Source organism: Saccopteryx bilineata, chromosome 4 (assembly GCF_036850765.1).
Source record: "Saccopteryx bilineata isolate mSacBil1 chromosome 4, mSacBil1_pri_phased_curated, whole genome shotgun sequence".
Taxonomy (NCBI): domain Eukaryota; kingdom Metazoa; phylum Chordata; class Mammalia; order Chiroptera; family Emballonuridae; genus Saccopteryx; species Saccopteryx bilineata.
In genome coordinates, this window is record NC_089493.1 from 2,360,651 (window position 1) to 2,378,525 (window position 17,875).

Genomic DNA, 17,875 nt, shown 5'->3' on the forward strand with positions numbered 1-17,875 from the left:
TGCGCTAAGAGGTGCCCTGTTCCAGCGGGCAGCCACTGTCAGCGTTCCATTCCCGGCTCCAGCCCAGGGGGCGGGATTGGCTCGTGTGGGGGATGGATGTAGGGTTCCACACGCCCCCAAACCTGCAGGGACCTCGCTGTTGGTGGTGTTGGGGAGGCTGAAGACTGGGGGATGTGAGGTTAGTGTTGGCAGGGATGCACGAACGCCCCTCACTGCACACACCTGTCCACTCATTGTACCCAGTGCTGACCCCAGACAAACAGGGAGTGGAACCGGGCAGGGTTTCTGTAGCTGAGGGCCGCTGGGAGACAGTTGTCAAGGGACCTCCCACCCACATGGGTTCCGGGGGCCATTGGAGATGCAGGACAGGGTTGTGACCTGGTCAGGGATCCTGGAGGCTCCTGAGGACGGGAGCCAGGGCTAAGGCCTCGGAGGGGGGTGGCCAGCCTGTGACCTCCGGTGAGGACAGTGGCAGCAGTTCCCATAGCCACTAGAGAGGCCTCGGAGCTCCCCACAGCGGTGGACTCCCTTGAGGGGGCATCCAGGAAACAGACCAAAGGCAAGGGAGATGCTTCTGGGGCCCCCAGCCCGTGGCCACCTGGTGGGACCTTGTGAAAACAGGACCCTGACTCCGGAGGTCCGGGGCGCACACCAGGGGCTGCATTTCTGGAACATTCAGTGGTACTGACGCTGCCAGACTACAGAGCGGGCTGGAGCTCTCTGACCAAGTGAGCTGGCCGAGGCGCGGACCCCTAGTGCTGCCAGCAGGACCTGGGTGACCTCAGCGCCTCCTTCCAGACCAGCTGGCCACCATCAGTCTCAGCTACGGCCCGTGGGGGCTGCTGGGTCCTCAGGTCCTGCTCACACCTGGGTGTGGGAAAGACAGGTGAGGCCCGACCATGGCTGACCCCGTCCTTCTATGGACAAAGAAAGCAGCCCCGGTTTGGCAAAGCCTCCGGGACCCACCGTGGTGTGCCTGGCTACTGCCTTGTGGTCCCCAGTTCTCAACCAGGGTTGCCCAGGGCACTCCCTCCCTCCTGGACCCCAGTGTGTGTCAGGGGGAGGGCTGCGTGGGGGCCGTGAGGGTTGCTCCAGGGCACTCCCTCCCTCCTGGACCCCAGTGTGTGTTGGGGGGAGGGCTGCGTGGGGGCCGTGAGGGTTGCTCCAGGGCACTCCCTCCCTCCTGGACCCCAGTGTGTGTCGGGGGGGAGGGCTGCGTGGGGGCCGTGAGGGTTGCTCCAGGGCACTCCCTCCCTCCTGGACCCTAGTGTGTGTCGGGGGCGGGGGAGGGCTGCGTGGGGGCCATGAGGGTTGCTCCAGGGCACTCCCTCCCTCCTGGACCCCAGTGTGTGTCGGGGGGGAGGGCTGCGTGGGGGCCGTGAGGGTTGCTCCAGGGCCAGGAGCCAGGAAGACCCCACGGACCACAGCGCTTCGGTGCCTCGTGGCTTTTATCTGGGGACGTCTGCACGTTGCCGGCTGAGTTCTGGTTCCATTTCGGCAGCCGAGGGAACACTCGCTCCGCTCGGTCCCCGTATCAAAGGACCGTGTGTTTATCTCAGCGACGTCCGGGCGGGCGGGAGGAGTCAGGAGCCCGTGTGACGAATTTCTCAGATGATATCTGCAAGCCCAGTCCTCCCCTCTCACCACCTCCTGACCCAGTGGCCCCAGCACCTGCCCTCAGGTGCCTCCGCAGGAGCTCGTGGGCCCCTGCCGTGTCCCCCGCCTTCGGGAACACCCCTCTTCCCAGTGCCCTTCTTGCCAAATCCTGCTGGGCAGGGGCTTCGAGTAGGTGAGGCCCTTCTGCACGTCCGCACCCCAGCCCAGTAGCCCAGCAGCCCAGCTCCGAGGAGGGTCTGGGAGTTTGAGGGGGGAGGCTGCGTGAACAGACACCTCAGTGCAGGAGCCGGAGCCGAGCAGGCAGCGGAGGGGGAGCCCTGTGCGGCCCTGTGCGTTTACCCCTTCTCCACAAGCAGTCTCTGTCCCCGCAGCTCTGCACCCTTGCTCCCCGGGGCTCCCGCTCAACGGGCACGGCACAGCTAAGACAGGCTCCCCAAATGAAGGTGGGCTTGGGGTCGCCCCAGATCACCCTCGCCCCCCTGGCCGGAGAAGCTGTCTGCCTCTGGGGATGCCCCGCCCCGCCCCGCCCGGGGACCAGCCTCCGGATTTGATCAGCAAACCGGCCTCAGACTCCTAGGTGGACGCGCTCTGCTGGACAGAGGTCCTTCCTGCTGTTGTCTGGGGGTTCGGGTTATGTTGATTTACAGGAGATTTAGAGGGAGAGAATGTGGGTGCTGTCCGCGGGCCGGGGGGGGGCATGCACGCGTCAAACACCTGCATACATACAGGGACGCTGATGGATGAAGGGGACATTTCATGGCTGGGAGCAAGAAGGATCTTTGGGACCATCCCCAGCAGGATGTGCAGGTGGTCCTGGGAGGAGACTGCAGCCTGTGTGGGGGGAGGGGTGGGAAGGCAAGTGTCTCCCTCAGAGACAGATGTGGCCTCCAGCCCCCTCCCCCCCAGACCTCACACCCTGTGGTGACAGGCTCACCTGTTTTTGTCTGAGCTCGTTGGCACTTCCAGGGAACCGGCTTCTGCTGACCCTGGGGGCCTAGAGGTGGCTCGGCTGCCCCCAGCCCAGGGGATGCCCCAGCCCACGGGGACCTCGGCCACCTGGGACGTGACTAAGAAGCTGTGGTGGTGTGGGCGGCCCCCCCAGGGCCTGGGGACTGCTCCCTGCCTGGCACTTGCAGCCTCAGCTGCGGAGACCTGGGACTCCGAGGACGATCACGTGCTCAGGCTGCGCTGGTGAGCGGCTGCACTGGCCTGGGACCCAGAGCCCAGCCTGAAGGAGACGCCCTCTCCGGGCCTCAGACGTGGAAACTGAGGCCCCAGACAGGGCGACCTGAGGACATCACACAGAATGCTGGGTCCAGGCCTGGAGCTCTGCACTCTCAGATGTGGCCCTGGACAGATGGTGGGCTCTCTGGACCACGGCTGGAGGACAACTAGCCACCAGCTAGCCGCTCGGGGCCTCAGACCCCACGTCCCACCCACGGTCTGCCTGGCTTTGTCACCGTGCTGGCTGGGGAGATGTCGTCACACTGCCTAGTTATCCAGGTGAAGCGGAAAGTGACGGTGGTGCGGGGAGGGCTGCTCCGGCCTGGGCGGGCTGGGGACCACCGGGCATGCGTCGCCCCCGCCCCCGGCCTGGCAGGTGGCCTGTCCTCCACGCCCGAGAGAAAACTCTGAGTGTTCACAGAACCACCTCTCTGTCACTTCCAGGGGCAGCCAGAGCGCCGAGGCCAAGGGGACAGGCCAAGGGGACAGGCCAAGGGGACAGGCGCGAGGCGGGGAAGGCAGGCCAGCGCCCTCTGCCAGCCCTCCCGCGGGGCAGCGCAGCATGCCGGATGCGACGGTTTCAGGCCAATGTTGATTAGAATTTTTTTATAAGTTTTTTTTTTAATATGTCATAACAGCTCTTTCCAGACAATAACAGGGCGCAGGAAGGAATTTTAAAGACCTTCAGGAATGAGAATTTGATTAGCAATCAGGACGGGCCTCTCTGCCTGGGCCGGCTCTAATTTCTTACATTATGTTCCTTTTATTGTCTTCCCTCGGGGGACTGGCTCCTCTGATGATCAGCACCCAGGAGCCTCTCCAGCAAACTGGCAGGCCGGGCAACAGCGAGGAGCTGGAGAACCTCGGATCCTGGCTTGGGCCCGGGAGTTCCACAAGGTGAGGTGGTCCAGTCCCCACCAGCCAAGGACCAGCAGGTGAGGCGGCCAGGGGCAGCTCAGGTTGGCAATGGCCATGGAATGGGCAACCGGCCACCAGGTGGCGCTGGAGGACTAGCCAGGAGGCCCCTTGCAGCCTAGCTGGGCTGGAGGGGCTAGAGGGGAGGGGGTAAGGGGAGTAGGGGGTGGTGAGTTAGCAGACTGGCTCTTTGACCGGGGACGCCATGCCCATGAGGACCCAGAGGAGGCAGTGCATCTCCCAGAAGCAGGACCCTCCCAGGTGAGGTTTCAGGCCGGGGAGGACACCCCACACTCACAGGCCCCACAGTGTGCCTGGGGCCTCTGGGGGGGGGGCTGGGGGACTCACAGCCTGGTTGGGGGGCCCTCCTCAAGACCCTGGGTCACTGCTGTTCACATCTGAGTGGTCTCACTTGACTGGGGCCTGGAGGGAATGGGGTGCAGGCAGGGGTCGGACAGGAGGCCCCTCGGACGAGGGGAGGTCTGGCCGTTGGCTAGCAGTAAGGACTGGCTGGCCGGACCGGACTGAGTCCCAGCCTCAGGGGTCACACCCACACTTAGAGCCAGGAGCCAGACTGCATTCTGGGAAAGGGCCCGGGCCCTCCTCGTGGTGGGCGCTTGGTCATGGGCCCCCCAGGGGCCTGCGGTGGGGTTGTTAGGTGTCCTGGTGCCCATGGGCTGCCTGGAGCCTGCGCTGAGGCCGGCTACCAAGAGCCCCCTCCCTCCCTGACAGCCCGGCCAGGGCATGAAGACACCCATCCTCTGGTGTGGGAGGGGTCGCTCCTGGAGGGGTGAGGGTTTCTGGGGGGCAGCTGCAGCCTCAGGGTGTCCACCTAGAGTCCTTCCAGGTCTCGGCGCTGTCTAGGCCCCAGTGAGCGCTGGCTGTCTCTGTCATTGGCCACCGCCCAGGGAGCTCCTCGGGACCCATGGCCGGACCTGGGCTGCGAAAGGGGAGTTGTAGTTTTTTGTCTTCCTTGTGGTCTGTCGTCTTAGAAAGGGCTGAAAAGGGGACGGGGCGACCTGTGCTCAGATGACCAGGCAGCTGGACCTGGTTACGTGGCCCAGCAGGTACGGGATCAGCGGTGGGACTCACATCATAGAGACGGGGGCTTCCCCTAGCGTTTCTCCCACCAGCTCCGTGACCATAGGCCAGTCAGCCAGGTCTCTGAGCCCATGCCAGAGACTGGATGCAGCCCAGCACTAAGCCTGGATCCCCGCTGCACACCGAGCCTGGACTCGGACCCTAGGCAGGGCTCTCAGAGTCCTGGCAGCCCGATGAGTAGCAGATGGGTGGTACTGACAGGGAGGATGCACCGCCTTTTGCTAGGGGGGGGAGGTGGTCTTAGTGTCCCAACGAGACATTAATTTCTCCCTTGCTCCTCCTGGCCCAGCTTATAGGTCCCCTGTCACGTGACTTGCGTGGGACAAAGGGGAGGTTCTGGGGAGCCCCTGGCACAGGTTGTCTGTGGCCCATCACTCTGCCTTGTGCCTGATCTGGCTTCCCTCGAGAAGAGCCTTCCTGCCACTCACCAGGAAGGTCCAGAGGGAAGAAGTCTGGCCCCCACTGGTCCAGATCCTACACTTGTTGGCTGTTTGTTGGGGGGCTGCCAGTTGGGTGGTGTCCGGGCTGTGGGGTGGGCACTAATGGGTGGGAAGCCCAGCAGGGAGAGCAGGTGGGGAGGTGCCCTTGCTGCCCCCACCCCCACCCGGGAGCCCTGACCCTGGCCCAGCACTCACAGGCACACACGCCCCGTCACTGCGCGTGCTCCCCTGGGTGACGGGCACGCGCCCCGTCACTGCGCACGCTCCCCTGGGTGACGGGCACGCGCCCCGTCACTGCGCACGCTCCCCTGGGTGACGGGCACGCGCCCCGTCACTGCGCACGCTCCCCTGGGTGACGGGCACGCGCCCCGTCACTGCGCACGCTCCCCTGGGTGACGGGCACGCGCCCCGTCACTGCGCACGCTCCCCTGGGTGACGGGCACGCGCCCCGTCACTGCGCACGCTCCCCTGGGTGACGGGCACGCGCCCCGTCACTGCGCACGCTCCCCTGGGTGACGGGCACGCGCCCCGTCACTGCGCACGCTCCCCTGGGTGACGGGCACGCGCCCCGTCACTGCGCACGCTCCCCTGGGTGACAGGCGCTGCTGATCTCTGGGTCATCTCAATTCATTCGCTCTCCACTCCGCCCAAGAGCTGCACAATCTTGTGGACTGCGCGGGTGGGGGGTGGGGGGGCGTCTGAAAAATTGCTGCCACCAGCGCTTATTTAAATCCCGGGCTGATTTATGAGCGTGGACAGTTTTAAGGCCAGCGCGAGCAGGTAGTTAGCCAGACTGCTGAAGTGACAGTTTCCAAAGTGAGCGCAAAGGCGCGCATGGGGCCGTTCGGTGCCTGTGAGCCATGGGCTTCCCGGGCGTGTTTGGCCCCCACGCAAGCCCAGCGTCCTCCTCAGAGATAGTGCTGTGTCTTTGGCTGTCCTTGTGGGGAAAGCCAAGGGTGTCTTCTCTGTCCCAGGGCTGCCCGGGGGCTGGGGCGAGGTGGCTGGGGTAGGGCTGGGGGGCTCAGGGGCGTGTGGCCTGCTGAGCTGGTTGCAGGTATCTCAGGGTGGGGATAGGAGGGTGTGCAGGCCCGAAGCAGGTCCTGCCAGGGTCCTCACAGGCTCCGGCCAGGCGGGGCTGGGGTGGGCACATGTGGCCCAGGGACGCTGGGGTTTTTTCATCTGCCTTTGGGTGCGGCTCAGGACGTGGGGCAGGGGCAGGGGCAGATGGCAGGGACAGGGAAGGAAGGCTGCAAGTCCTGTCTTGGGCCCCCCAGCAGCAGAGCTGTCCGGTGCTCTGTGCCCCTGGGCCCTAGGTACCCCGCTCCTCCACAGGGCAGGTGAGGACTACCGCGTGCATGCTGTTCTAGGGCAAGGCTGGACGTTGGGGTGTGGATACAGACCTCCTGAGTCTTACAGCATGCTGACGCCCAATGAAGACACTGCAGACTCCCCTGGACAGGCTGCATCCTGCCAAACAGGGAAGCTTAGGGGGCGGGCTGGAGCTCAGGGAGGACCCACCCAGGACAAAGGCAGGTTGTGTGGGGCCTGGTGGAGCCGGGGTGAAGATGGGGGCAGGACAGGTGTTGCCCCCACTCCCCGGTACCTGCAGGAGGCTGCCTTGACTGCCTGTCCCGGTTCACTCTTGTCCTACCCTGAGAGGAGTTGTGATCTAGCCTGGTTGCCAGCTTGCTGGGGGGCCCCTGAGCCAGTCTCCTTCCCTCAGGATGCGGTGCACCCACTGGTCAGCAGCTGCCCTGCTGGGGCCCCGTGGACGGGATGTGCGGCGGCACCCTCGTTAGTGGCCCCGGGGCCTCCGTGTGGCCGTGTGCACACGCCTGTCCGTGTGTGTATGGATGGCTGCGTGCCTGGGCGTGTGCATGCCTTGTGTGTGGGTGTGCCGGGACACACCTCCTGTTCATGCTCCAGATCGCGAGCCAGCTGCCTGCACCTTTCTGGGTCCATGGCATCTTTCTGGGGACGCTCAGGGGACAGAGGGTTGACAGCTGCTGTCCTGCCTTTCTGGTTCTCTGAGCTGTTAGGTGGCACACCTGAGACAAACATTGGAAAGTTGATCTCTTGCCCCCCGTGTGAATCATGGGAGCCACGGACGGGGCAGAGAAGGCAGAGCAGGTATTTGAGGGGCCAGGGCTGGGGGTGGCCTGGGTCCTGGGTCCCTGGGTGGGTCCCTTCTAGCCTGGGCCTCTGCTTGCCCGTCGATCAGGGGTGGGCCGGCTGGTAGCCGCTGAGGACGCCGCCTCTAGAGCTCTGTGGTTGGTGACTCTAAGATTCTCAAGTCGGAACACTAGCTTGGTGACCCCGCCCCAGCAGAGGAGGAGGACACTCCTCAGACTCACCCAGATGCCCGATCCTGTGCCTCCTCATGCCTGGGCACGGAGTGGGGCTGAGGGGTGGGACGACCCCAGTGTGGGACCTGGAGCAGCTGGTGCCCACTCAGTGTGAGTGGAGGAAGGAGTCCAGTCACGGGGGCCGGGTGGGGGAGGCGGACCCCGGGGAGGGTGGACACTGCCATCGCCAGCCATGCCGGGCCTGGGGAGGGGTCTGGGAGAGGAGCAGGGTGGTCTTCTCTGGCCCTTCACTCGGTTTCCCTGATGTCCCCCCCAGGGCACAAATAGGGGCACCCAGAGGCTCTGCTCTCTCAGCACAGGAAAGGGTGGTGCCAGTGTGACCCAGGGGAGACGCAGGACCCCGGGAGTGAGGCTGGCACAGGGGTCCCAGCTCTCCACGCGGTCCACGCCAGGGTCTCTGGGACAGCTGGACACAGCCCTCACTAAGGAGCATTCGATGGCCAGGACCCCCCCGCACTGTTCCCCCTCTGAATTCCTGGGATGAGGAGGAACATGGAGGGCTAGAGGCAGGGAGCCCTGCCTCATTTGGGGGAGACAGACCCTCGTTACAGGGAAGGTAAAAAGGTCTGGCCAGGAAGAAGCATCTGGAGGTGGGGTCTGAGGACGGGGGGTTAGAGGACAGGGAGGAAGAGGCCGCTGGCCATGGGTGCCCAGTCCGGGCTGGCGGTCTCGGGAGGTGGAGTGGTTAGAGCAGTCAGCTCTGCACTGGTGCTGTGTCGGGGAGGGGGGGGGGTGAGGTGCACATGACCAGTCCTCTCTGTCAGGTAGGTGGTGACACCTGCTGGTCCTGAGGGGACAGCTCGTCCGGTGGGGCCCCAAGCCAGCGGTCCCTGGGTGCCCTGACAGTTGGGGGGCACCCTGCTGGCTCCGCACAAATGAGGCTGCAGGTTGGGAGACCAAACCCACAGCCAGTGCATATTTAACAGGGCCTAACAAAAGCGCATGCATAATTAACCAGGCAGCAAGGAGCGGGATCATTTGTCTTCTTAAAGGGGCTTAGTAATTTGTCAGCTGTTGGGGAAGTCTGCAGTCTGCCTACAGGCCGCTCTCTGTTCTAAATTAATTTGTGTGATTTAGAAAGTGGGAGCTCCGTGTGCACACCCGCCCGGGTCCTGGGGGGCGCTGGCTCCCAGGCCCCTTCCGTGTTTGTTGATTGACCCATTGATTGAGTGGTTCCTTCATCCCCGGAGCCTCCAGCCACTGCCCCATGCTGGCCTGGTGGGTTCCTCCCTCCTGACCCCTGTTTGTGGGAGGCTCAGTTGGGGCCCAGAGGCTGGTCCGAGTGCTGGGTGAGCCCCTGCTGGGCTGGTGGTGTGTGAGCCCACCAGGGTGGCCTCAGAGGCTGGTCCGAGTGCTGGGTGAGCCCCTGCTGGGCTGGTGGTGTGAGCCCACCAGGGTGGCCTCAGAGGCTGGTCCGAGTGCTGGGTGAGCCCCTGCTGGGCTGGTGGTGTGTGAGCCCACCAGGGTGGCCTCAGAGGCTGGTCCGAGTGCTGGGTGAGCCCCTGCTGGGCTGGTAGTGTGTGAGCCCACCAGGGTGGCCTCAAGTGCCCGGCTGCAGCTGGCTCGGCCCTCAGTCTTGCTCTGAAGTCTACTGACCAAGGGAGGCTGAGGACTGAACAGCGAGGATCCAGAGGGTCAGTTGTGACATATGGGGTCCCCTGGAGTCACCGTGTGAGCAGTGCCACCTCCCCCATCACCGCTGTGAGTCCTGGCTGTACGATTATGCCTGTAACCTGGGCTTTTCCAAACCTTTTGGGACAGGGGCACCCACCACCATCGCCCGGATCCAGAGGGCTCTGAGACAGGGAGGACCACCCCTGTCCTGCTCTCAGGTGGGGTAGGGGAGAGGGGCTGTCCGTGGTTCCTGGGGAGCCTCCGGACCAGATTTCAGGACCGGCAGTGTGGAAGGGCCTGGGTTTTCCCCTGATTTTAGGAGATTCCAGGCACAGTCAGGTCAGAGGGACTCCTCTCTGGGATGAGTGACCAGCCTAGACACAGTGACCACTTGGTGCTGGGCCCCTCCTGGCTGCCAGCCAAGCACATCACTCTGCCTGGGCTGGGTGAAAAGGATGGGGGACGCTGACTAGAGCATGGGCCTCCCGAGATCCCTCTGTCCCCCACTGCCCCCTCCTACGCCCCCTTAACCCCCCCTCCCGGCCCTGCCTGCTGGGCCCAGTGCCCAGCGCCCCCTCTCGGCCTTGGTCACCATCTGAGCTGGACCTCCTCCGCGTGCTCGAGCTGGGAGTCCCTGTGGGGATGCACCTGACTCCTTCCTCGCGGTGGCAGGGAGAAGGGCTGTCCCCATGCTCACCTCAGGCCCAGCCTGGCCCTTGCTCAGGACCCCCCACCAAGGCAGGCCACAGGGGGCTTAGGACAGGCAGGACGACTCCCGCTCAGGCGGCAGGTTGGCTAAGGGGACGATGGCCGAGCCCTTTGGGCCTGGAAGGCAGGATCAGCACCTGGAGCCCAGGGTGCCTGTGGGCATCACCTCAGCCCCCCCCATCTTCAAAGCCCACCTCTCTTCCCAGGCCGGCTCTCCCCAGCAATGCCCACGGGCTCCCCACATCTGCAGCCTGCAGGCTTGAGCGCCACAGCCCCTGGCGGCCCCTTTCCCCCAGAGGTAGATCCCCAAGGCCTGAGCTTCCGGGCAGCCTGGTGGGCCCCGGAGAGCCGGAGCCTCCGCTGGGGAACTCCAGGCGGAAACATGGCCTCCGGGGAGCCAGTGGGGGGCTGTCCCTAGCCAGGCCTGCGCTTGGGCCAGACCGCCCGGTCCAGGCAGGCAGACCCAGGGCCCCACCGCCGGCCGGGTGGGTTGGTCGTAAGTCACGGAGGTGGTTTCAGGGGTGACTGTAGGTGATGGGTCAGTGTTTCCTCCTCAGGAAAAGCCGAGGAGACCGTGGGTCACAGCTTCAGGGGGACATCCCTCCCCGGGCTCTGATGGGTGCCCTCCTTCCTAAGGAGCTCACCCCGTCCTGGCTGTGCAGGTGGGGAAACTGAGGCTCGGAGAGGCCTGCCCACGGACACCAGGCTCCACCCTGGGTCCTGTCTCAGGCAGACAGCTCCAGTCACTCCGACTTTCTGCTGAATGTCCCCATCAGGTGACGCCCTCCCCCCCCAGCCCCCTGGGCGTCCCCCTCCCCAGGGTGGGGCTCCTCCCGAACCCCCACCTTCAGCCACCTCTTTCTCCCACCTGCCGCCCAGTGAGGACCCTCAGCAGCTCTCTCCACGGCTGGGTGAGCCCTGAAATTCTCTTTCCATTAAAAATAAATGCCCCATTTTATCTGCCTGAAGGGCCTGCGCTCCGACTGTCTCCCGAGCTGCTGTATGTGCAGGACTATAAAATCATAATGCAACGATTAATCCCCTGTATCTGCTTGTACCTAATTTTTATTAAAAATACCCCATGGTCCAGCTGCCTGGGGGTGGGGGGTGGCGCGGAGCCTCCGGTGGACTGGCTGGGAAGCGGAGCGTGTGGAAATGGAGACAGGTGGACACGGCACAGGGTCAGCGGGCGGGCTGTGAGTGCAGCCAGCCGACGGGGCTCCGGGGGACAGGGATCTGGGGGACAGGGATCTGGGGGACAGGGATCTGGCCCCTCCCTGACACACAGTCCTCCGTGGGTGCAAGCTCCCCGGTCTGGGGTGGACTCGGGAGAGCCTGGTGCAGACGAGGGTGCCCGGGCCCCCACTCACCGCCAGCATGCAGGTGCCCGTGCCGGGGCGCGCCCTGCTCCCTCCCCTTTCCACCTGTGCCTTTTGAGGACAGTGGAAGGCAGCTGGGAACCCAGCCAGCCTGCGCCCGTGGGTCCCTGGGGCTCAGGGTCCCGCCCTGCCCAGTGCCAGGCCTGCCTGCAGCCCCTTGGCAGTCCACGTGGCTTGCTCACCTGCACGGAGGAGTTGCTGGTCTCAGCTGCCCACCTGGAGGCTCAGCGCCCCTCCCCTCCTTCAGAGACGGCCGCCACCACTCCCAGCTCCCTGGGCAGCTGCAGAACGCACTTCTCCAGCACCTGGGCAGAGCCACGCCCTCTGCTGGAGCTGGACACGGCTTGTGGTGGACCCGGCGCCTGGGCAACCCCTCGGGGTGGACCAACCCTCGGGCTCTTCCAGGGGATGTCCTGTCAGGCCTGTTGTGTAGGGATAGGAGACGCCGTGGTGGCTGGGGTGACCAGTGTGGCACCACCCACGACCTCAGCAGTGCAGCAACAAGGACCCTGTGGCCCCGGCCTTGGCCTCCTGGGGCGGTGGGGGCGGGCAGACGGGCCACTGGAACTGGGTCGGGAGGTCTCCAGAGTGTTGGCTCTCCGGCCCGGCCTCAGAGTCAGGGCCTCCCGGCTCCAGAGAAGGCCCTGAGGAGGGAGGCAGGCGGGAGGCTGCCCGATGGAGGCTGCAGGGACAGCGTGTGGAGGTGCTGGGCCCCCAGGAGTAGCGTGTGGAGGTGCTGGGCCCCCAGGAGTAGCGGGACAGAGGGGGTGCCCTGTCCTGGGGCCCCCCTCAGCAAGAAGGGGCACAGGGACAGCATGTGGAGGTGCTGGGGCCCCAGGAGTAGCGGGACAGAGGGGGTGCCCCTGTCCTGGGCCCCCCTCAGCAAGAAGGGGCACAGCCGAGTGCACCGGTGCCACGACGCTGAGGACAGGTGGGGCTGTGAGGTCCACCTGCCTCTGGACTTGGGCGCCTCTGGCAGCTCCGGCCCCGGCCTGCCCTCTTGTTTCTCTCTCACCCCAGCTGGCTGACAAGGGAGGGGACCTTGGGGACCTCATGACCGCCCCCCAGCCCAGCTCTCACCCCACCACCCTGGCGGGAACACGTCTGCACGTCCATGCGGGAGCTCCTTACAGAGAACTTCGCTGGGGGAGGCCAAGCACACCCCACAGCAGAGTGGGTGCGCAGTGACTCTGGGCCCCCAGCCGCGCGGTCCTCACCCCCCATCCCCCCACCTGCTCCAGGCCCCCAGCCGCGCGGTCCTCACCCCCCATCCCCCCACCTGCTCCGGGCCCCCAGCCGCGCGGTCCTCACCCCCCATCCCCCCACCTGCTCCGGGCCCCCAGCCGCGCGGTCCTCACCCCCCATCCCCCCCACCTGCTCCGGGCCCCCAGCCGCGTGGTCCTCACCCCCCATCCCCCCACCTGCTCCGGGCCCCCAGCCGCGCGGTCCTCACCCCCCATCCCCCCACCTGCTCCGGGCCCCCAGCCGCGCGGTCCTCACCCCCCATCCCCCCCACCTGCTCCGGGCCCCCAGCCGCGCGGTCCTCACCCCCCATCCCCCCACCTGCTCCGGGCCCCCAGCCGCGCGGTCCTCACCCCCCATCCCCCCCACCTGCTCCGGGCCCCCAGCCGCGCGGTCCTCACCCCCTATCCCCCCCACCTGCTCCGGGCCCCCAGCCGCGCGGTCCTCACCCCCCATCCCCCCCACCTGCTCCGGGCCCCCAGCCGCGCGGTCCTCACCCCCCATCCCCCCACCTGCTCCGGGCCCCCAGCCGCGCGGTCCTCACCCCCCATCCCCCCCACCTGCTCCGGGCCCCCAGCCGCGCGGTCCTCACCCCCATCCCCCCCACCTGCTCCGGGCCCCCAGCCGCGCGGTCCTCACCCCCCATCCCCCCACCTGCTCCGGGCCCCCAGCCGCGCGGTCCTCACCCCCTATCCCCCCCACCTGCTCCGGGCCCCCAGCCGCGCGGTCCTCACCCCCCATCCCCCCACCTGCTCCGGGCCCCCAGCCGCGCGGTCCTCACCCCCCATCCCCCCACCTGCTCCGGGCCCCCAGCCGCGCGGTCCTCACCCCCCATCCCCCCACCTGCTCCGGGCCCCCAGCCGCGCGGCCCTCACCCCCCATCCCCCCACCTGCTCCGGGCCCCCAGCGCGCGGTCCTCACCCCCCATCCCCCCACCTGCTCCGGGCCCCCAGCCGCGCGGTCCTCACCCCCCATCCCCCCACCTGCTCCGGGCCCCCAGCCGCGCGGTCCTCACCCCCTATCCCCCCCACCTGCTCCGGGCCCCCAGCCGCGCGGTCCTCACCCCCCATCCCCCCACCTGCTCCGGGCCCCCAGCCGCGCGGTCCTCACCCCCCATCCCCCCACCTGCTCCGGGCCCCCAGCCGCGCGGTCCTCACCCCCCATCCCCCCACCTGCTCTGGGCCCCCAGCCGCTCGGTCCTCACCCCCCATCCCCCCACCTGCTCTGGGCCCCCAGCCGCTCGGTCCTCACCCCCCATCCCCACCACCTGCGTGTCCCCTTCTCCATCCACATCGAGGGCCTGGAGCAAGTCCCCGCCGGGCGCCCCACCACCGTGTCTGTGTCTGCAAATAACATGGACTCTTTCAAGAATGAGCACAATGTTTTATGCCTAAAAATGAATGGTCTCTTGACATCTGAACCTACCCGGTCACTGGGCACATCCCCCCTGCTGGTGACGTCCCTGTTTGCGTCGCTGTCTGACTCGGTGCGGGGGGAGGTGCACGTCCTGCGGTTGCCCAGGGGGGTCTCTTCTAACCTGCAGGGCCCCCTCGTTGTCCCCTTCGCTGTGGCACCATTGTGGTGACCCCTGGGCTTTGTGCGGGCGCCACCCGGCGGCGGCTGGAGTCCCTCCCACACTGGTACCTCCAGACTGCCCCTGACGCCCCTAGTCCAGCTCCAAACATAGGAGCCGCCCGTGGACCCCATTGCCCTCTGCCAGCTCTGTGACTCTGGGACTGGGCAGCCGCATAGCGAGGCCCCTCGAGAGGGAGTTCACATTCACCACCGTGCACGCCCTCAGCCGTGAAGGAGCCCAGGTGTGGGCTGAGGTGACTGACAGGGTGGTTGGGGGGGAGAGGGGAGAAAGGTTCAGTTCCTGAGCCCCTTCCTCAATGAGCGGGAGACCCCCCAGCTCCTCTTTGCTCCCTCCCTCCCTCAGCCACAGCCTGCTCCTCGGGTCCCGTCTCGCTGGTGGGTCCTCGTGCCAGTGCCCACAGCGGCCGGTGCCCACAGTGGCCGGTGCCCAGGGCTCAGGTTGGGGCCATAGTACAGGGAGCAGAGGTGGTTGGGCTCCCACTAATCTGCAGCTTTGTGGAGCCCCCACCAGGGCACGGCCCACGCAAGCCCCTGGGGACTCACGCCCCACACCAGGCTGCAGCGGGTAAGCCGACAGGCGCCTGCTGAGGCTCCAAGACGCACACGGACATAAAAACCAATTCCCGTGGAAACAGCCTTTAAACGACATTTGACTTTTATGAACAACTTTATTACAAAAGTAGATTTCCCACAGCCGGTCCGTCCACCGGCCCCTCAGTGGCTCTGCTGTGCGGTCCTGACCGGGACGTCCGCATGTGGCTCGTGGACTGGAGGGTGTGGGAGAGGGTCTGTGCCGGGGTCAGGTCTCCCCAGGGGCAGGAGGGTACCAGTGGGGCTCCCCACTGCACAGGGAAGGGCAGGGGTGTGTGCTCTCTTGAAGACTGGGTTCTGTGGGACAGACCCTGGTTCTCACCTTGAAGGGATAGCTGCCCCTTTGACCCTGACCCTGACCCTACCAGGGGGACCAGCAGCAGTGGAGCCCCCACTCTCTGACTGCGGCAGCCAGTCAACCGGGAGCAGGCCGAGGACCCTGGGGCTGTGGCGTCTGCGAGAGAAGACGAGAGGCTGAGCCTCGATTCCGTGGGGCCAGGTGAGTGCCCAGCGCACTGGAGGGGGCGCCCAGGAGGCCACGAGCTTGAATGTGACAGTGTGGGGGGGGTTCCTGGGGGTTCAGAAAGGCAGGCACAGGGGGAGCCCTCCCTGGAGGACAAGGCTCCGGGCACTGGACAGCGGCCGTGCTCTCCGAGCTGTCCAGAGGGATGCAGCCAGGCCCCAGCCTCCCCTGCGGAGCCTCCTGCACGTCTCCACCTGACCGGTCAGTCTCTCAGCAGCGGCCGGTGCCGGTTCTGCAGTTAAGATGAATGTGACGTGTGGACGGGAGGCCACATCCGAGGAGGGGTCCGATGCCGACATGCCGAGAGAGGCCCTTGTGAGTGTGGTGGAGGCCAGCCTGCAGGGGCGTGCCCTACGGCCAAATAATTGTACCAGGAAGAGTAATCATAAGAACAGGCGATGCATTCTCCACTCACGGGAGGAGTCAGGGCAGAGTTGACATGAAAGCCGAAACCTCTGTTCAATCACTTTTTCGGATAGGAACCCCATGTAACTCTTTCCCCACTGTTTTCTCTGGCACCAGTGTCTCTCTGCTTGTAATAGTCAGAGAGGCTGGGCTGTGCCTAGTAACAAACAGTCCCCCAGCTTGTAGAGCTGGCTCCTCACCCGTACAGCCTGTGAGGGGCTGCTGCCCTCTGGTGAGGGCTGAGGGTGGGCTTCTACCAGCACGCATGTCTGTGTTTGTTAGAACAGGACCAGAGACGTGGAGAGTCGAGCATCGGCATTTGTACGGGCCTCCCAGAAGTGCCGCGTCATTACTGCTCACATTTCCCTGTGAGAATCAAGTTAGGTGGTCGTGCCTGACTTCTGGGGGGCGGGCAGGTGGGTCCTCTTGGCCCAGGAGGACAGAGGCGGGGCCCGGGCATCAGGAGCTGCACAGTTACAAATGGGTCTTCTTAAAGTTTCTCCACATGGCCTTATTTGATTTTGTTGTTAGTAACAATTATTTTTGGATGCACTGGTTAGGGATATCTTTAGCTTTATGTTATGTAAAACCCAACGGATGATGTGGTCTCACTAAACGGGTTTTATGCTTCTTATGAAACAAGAAGTCTGGAGTAGAATAGGGAGCCCCCAACGTAGGCAGATTCTAAACTGATTTGGGGGGTCTCCATGGTGCTTGCAGGGAGGTGGCCTCTTTCTTTTCAGCCCTCCTCAATGCTGCATTTTGTGCTTCTGCGAACTGCCTCATGGTTGCAAGATGGCTGTAGCACCTCCGGCATCACGTCTGTGTTCTGGGCAGGAAGAGGGTGCAGGAAAGAAGACAAAAGACAGTGCAAGAGTGAGGAACACCTGACGGCTGACTGTTCCCCTTGTCTGGTGCTTTCTGGGGAGCCCAGCCCAGTAGCTCACTTAGACAGTATTGTCCACACCGTGTGGCCCGTCCCTGGGCAGCCTCGCTGGGAGAGGAGGGCACACTGCTGCCCCGGACGGGAGGACAGCAGCGGGTAGGGCTCCGAGGCCAAGTGGGCAATGGGCAGGCCATTGTGTCTGCCCTTCGGGTCTGGCGGAAGCCCCGGAACATCACTTCTATTTTTTAAAATTCTGCTTTGAACTTAAAAGAGCTCCCCCGCCCCCCAGCCCTGGTAGTCGATGCTTTGCTCCCGCCCGCGGCCTCTCTATAATTAACACTGAGTCTGAGCGGCTGAGGAGGCTGGCTGATTAGTTTTTTTTTTTTTATTAAAATAATGATGCCTTCCAGGCAATCAAGGGGAATTGCATAGAACTCAGCAGTTTTCACCCTTATTTATGGTAACATCAAGCAAGTGGACAGTCTCATTACCGTCTGTAAATACCCAGGGTCGAGTCCTTGGTGGTGAAATACGGCCTTCCTGGACGGGGAGGCGTGGCCATCCAACTCTTTGGGGCCATAAAACCCTCTGGAAGTGATTACCATGTGCTGTCAACAGGCTTCTGAGGACGACGTTGTGTGGTGCCCCGGGGTCCTGCAGGCGGGATGGCGCAGACCAGAGACGGGCAGGGGGTCCCGGACTGGTGCCTGACCCCTCGGGGCCCTGGGAGGTGACCCGCTGGTGTGGACTCGGGCAACTTGGGCAGAATGTGTCCTGATCAGGGTGTAGGACTCCAGGGCACCAGCCACCCCTGGACAGGAGGACTCTGGTGCTGGGGCCCCGTGTGTCTCACGGCTCAGAGCGTGGGGTGGCACCTCTACTCCTCCTGCCTCCCTGGGGTTCCTGGAGGGTTGGAGAGAAGGCCCCTCTTCCTCCGTCCCTCTGGAGTGAGCTGCGCCTTGCAGCTGCTGCCAGGGGACTGACCAGCCAGGGCCCGGCCGAGACACAGAAGCGACGAGGAGATTTATGATAAGCACTGGCTCACGAGACACGCAGGCTCAGAGGTCTCGTGACCTGCCGTCTGCAAGCTGGGGGCCCAGAAGCATGAGGTGGGGGCGGAGGAAGACTGAGGCCCCAGGTTGGCGGTCAAGGCAGCGTGACCCACCCCCTGTCTTTGTTCCGCTGGGCTCCCCGGGCCCCCACAGACTGGACAAGGCCACCAGGGCTGTGGTTCGGGAGCCAGGGACAGACTTGGCGAAGCTCCCTGG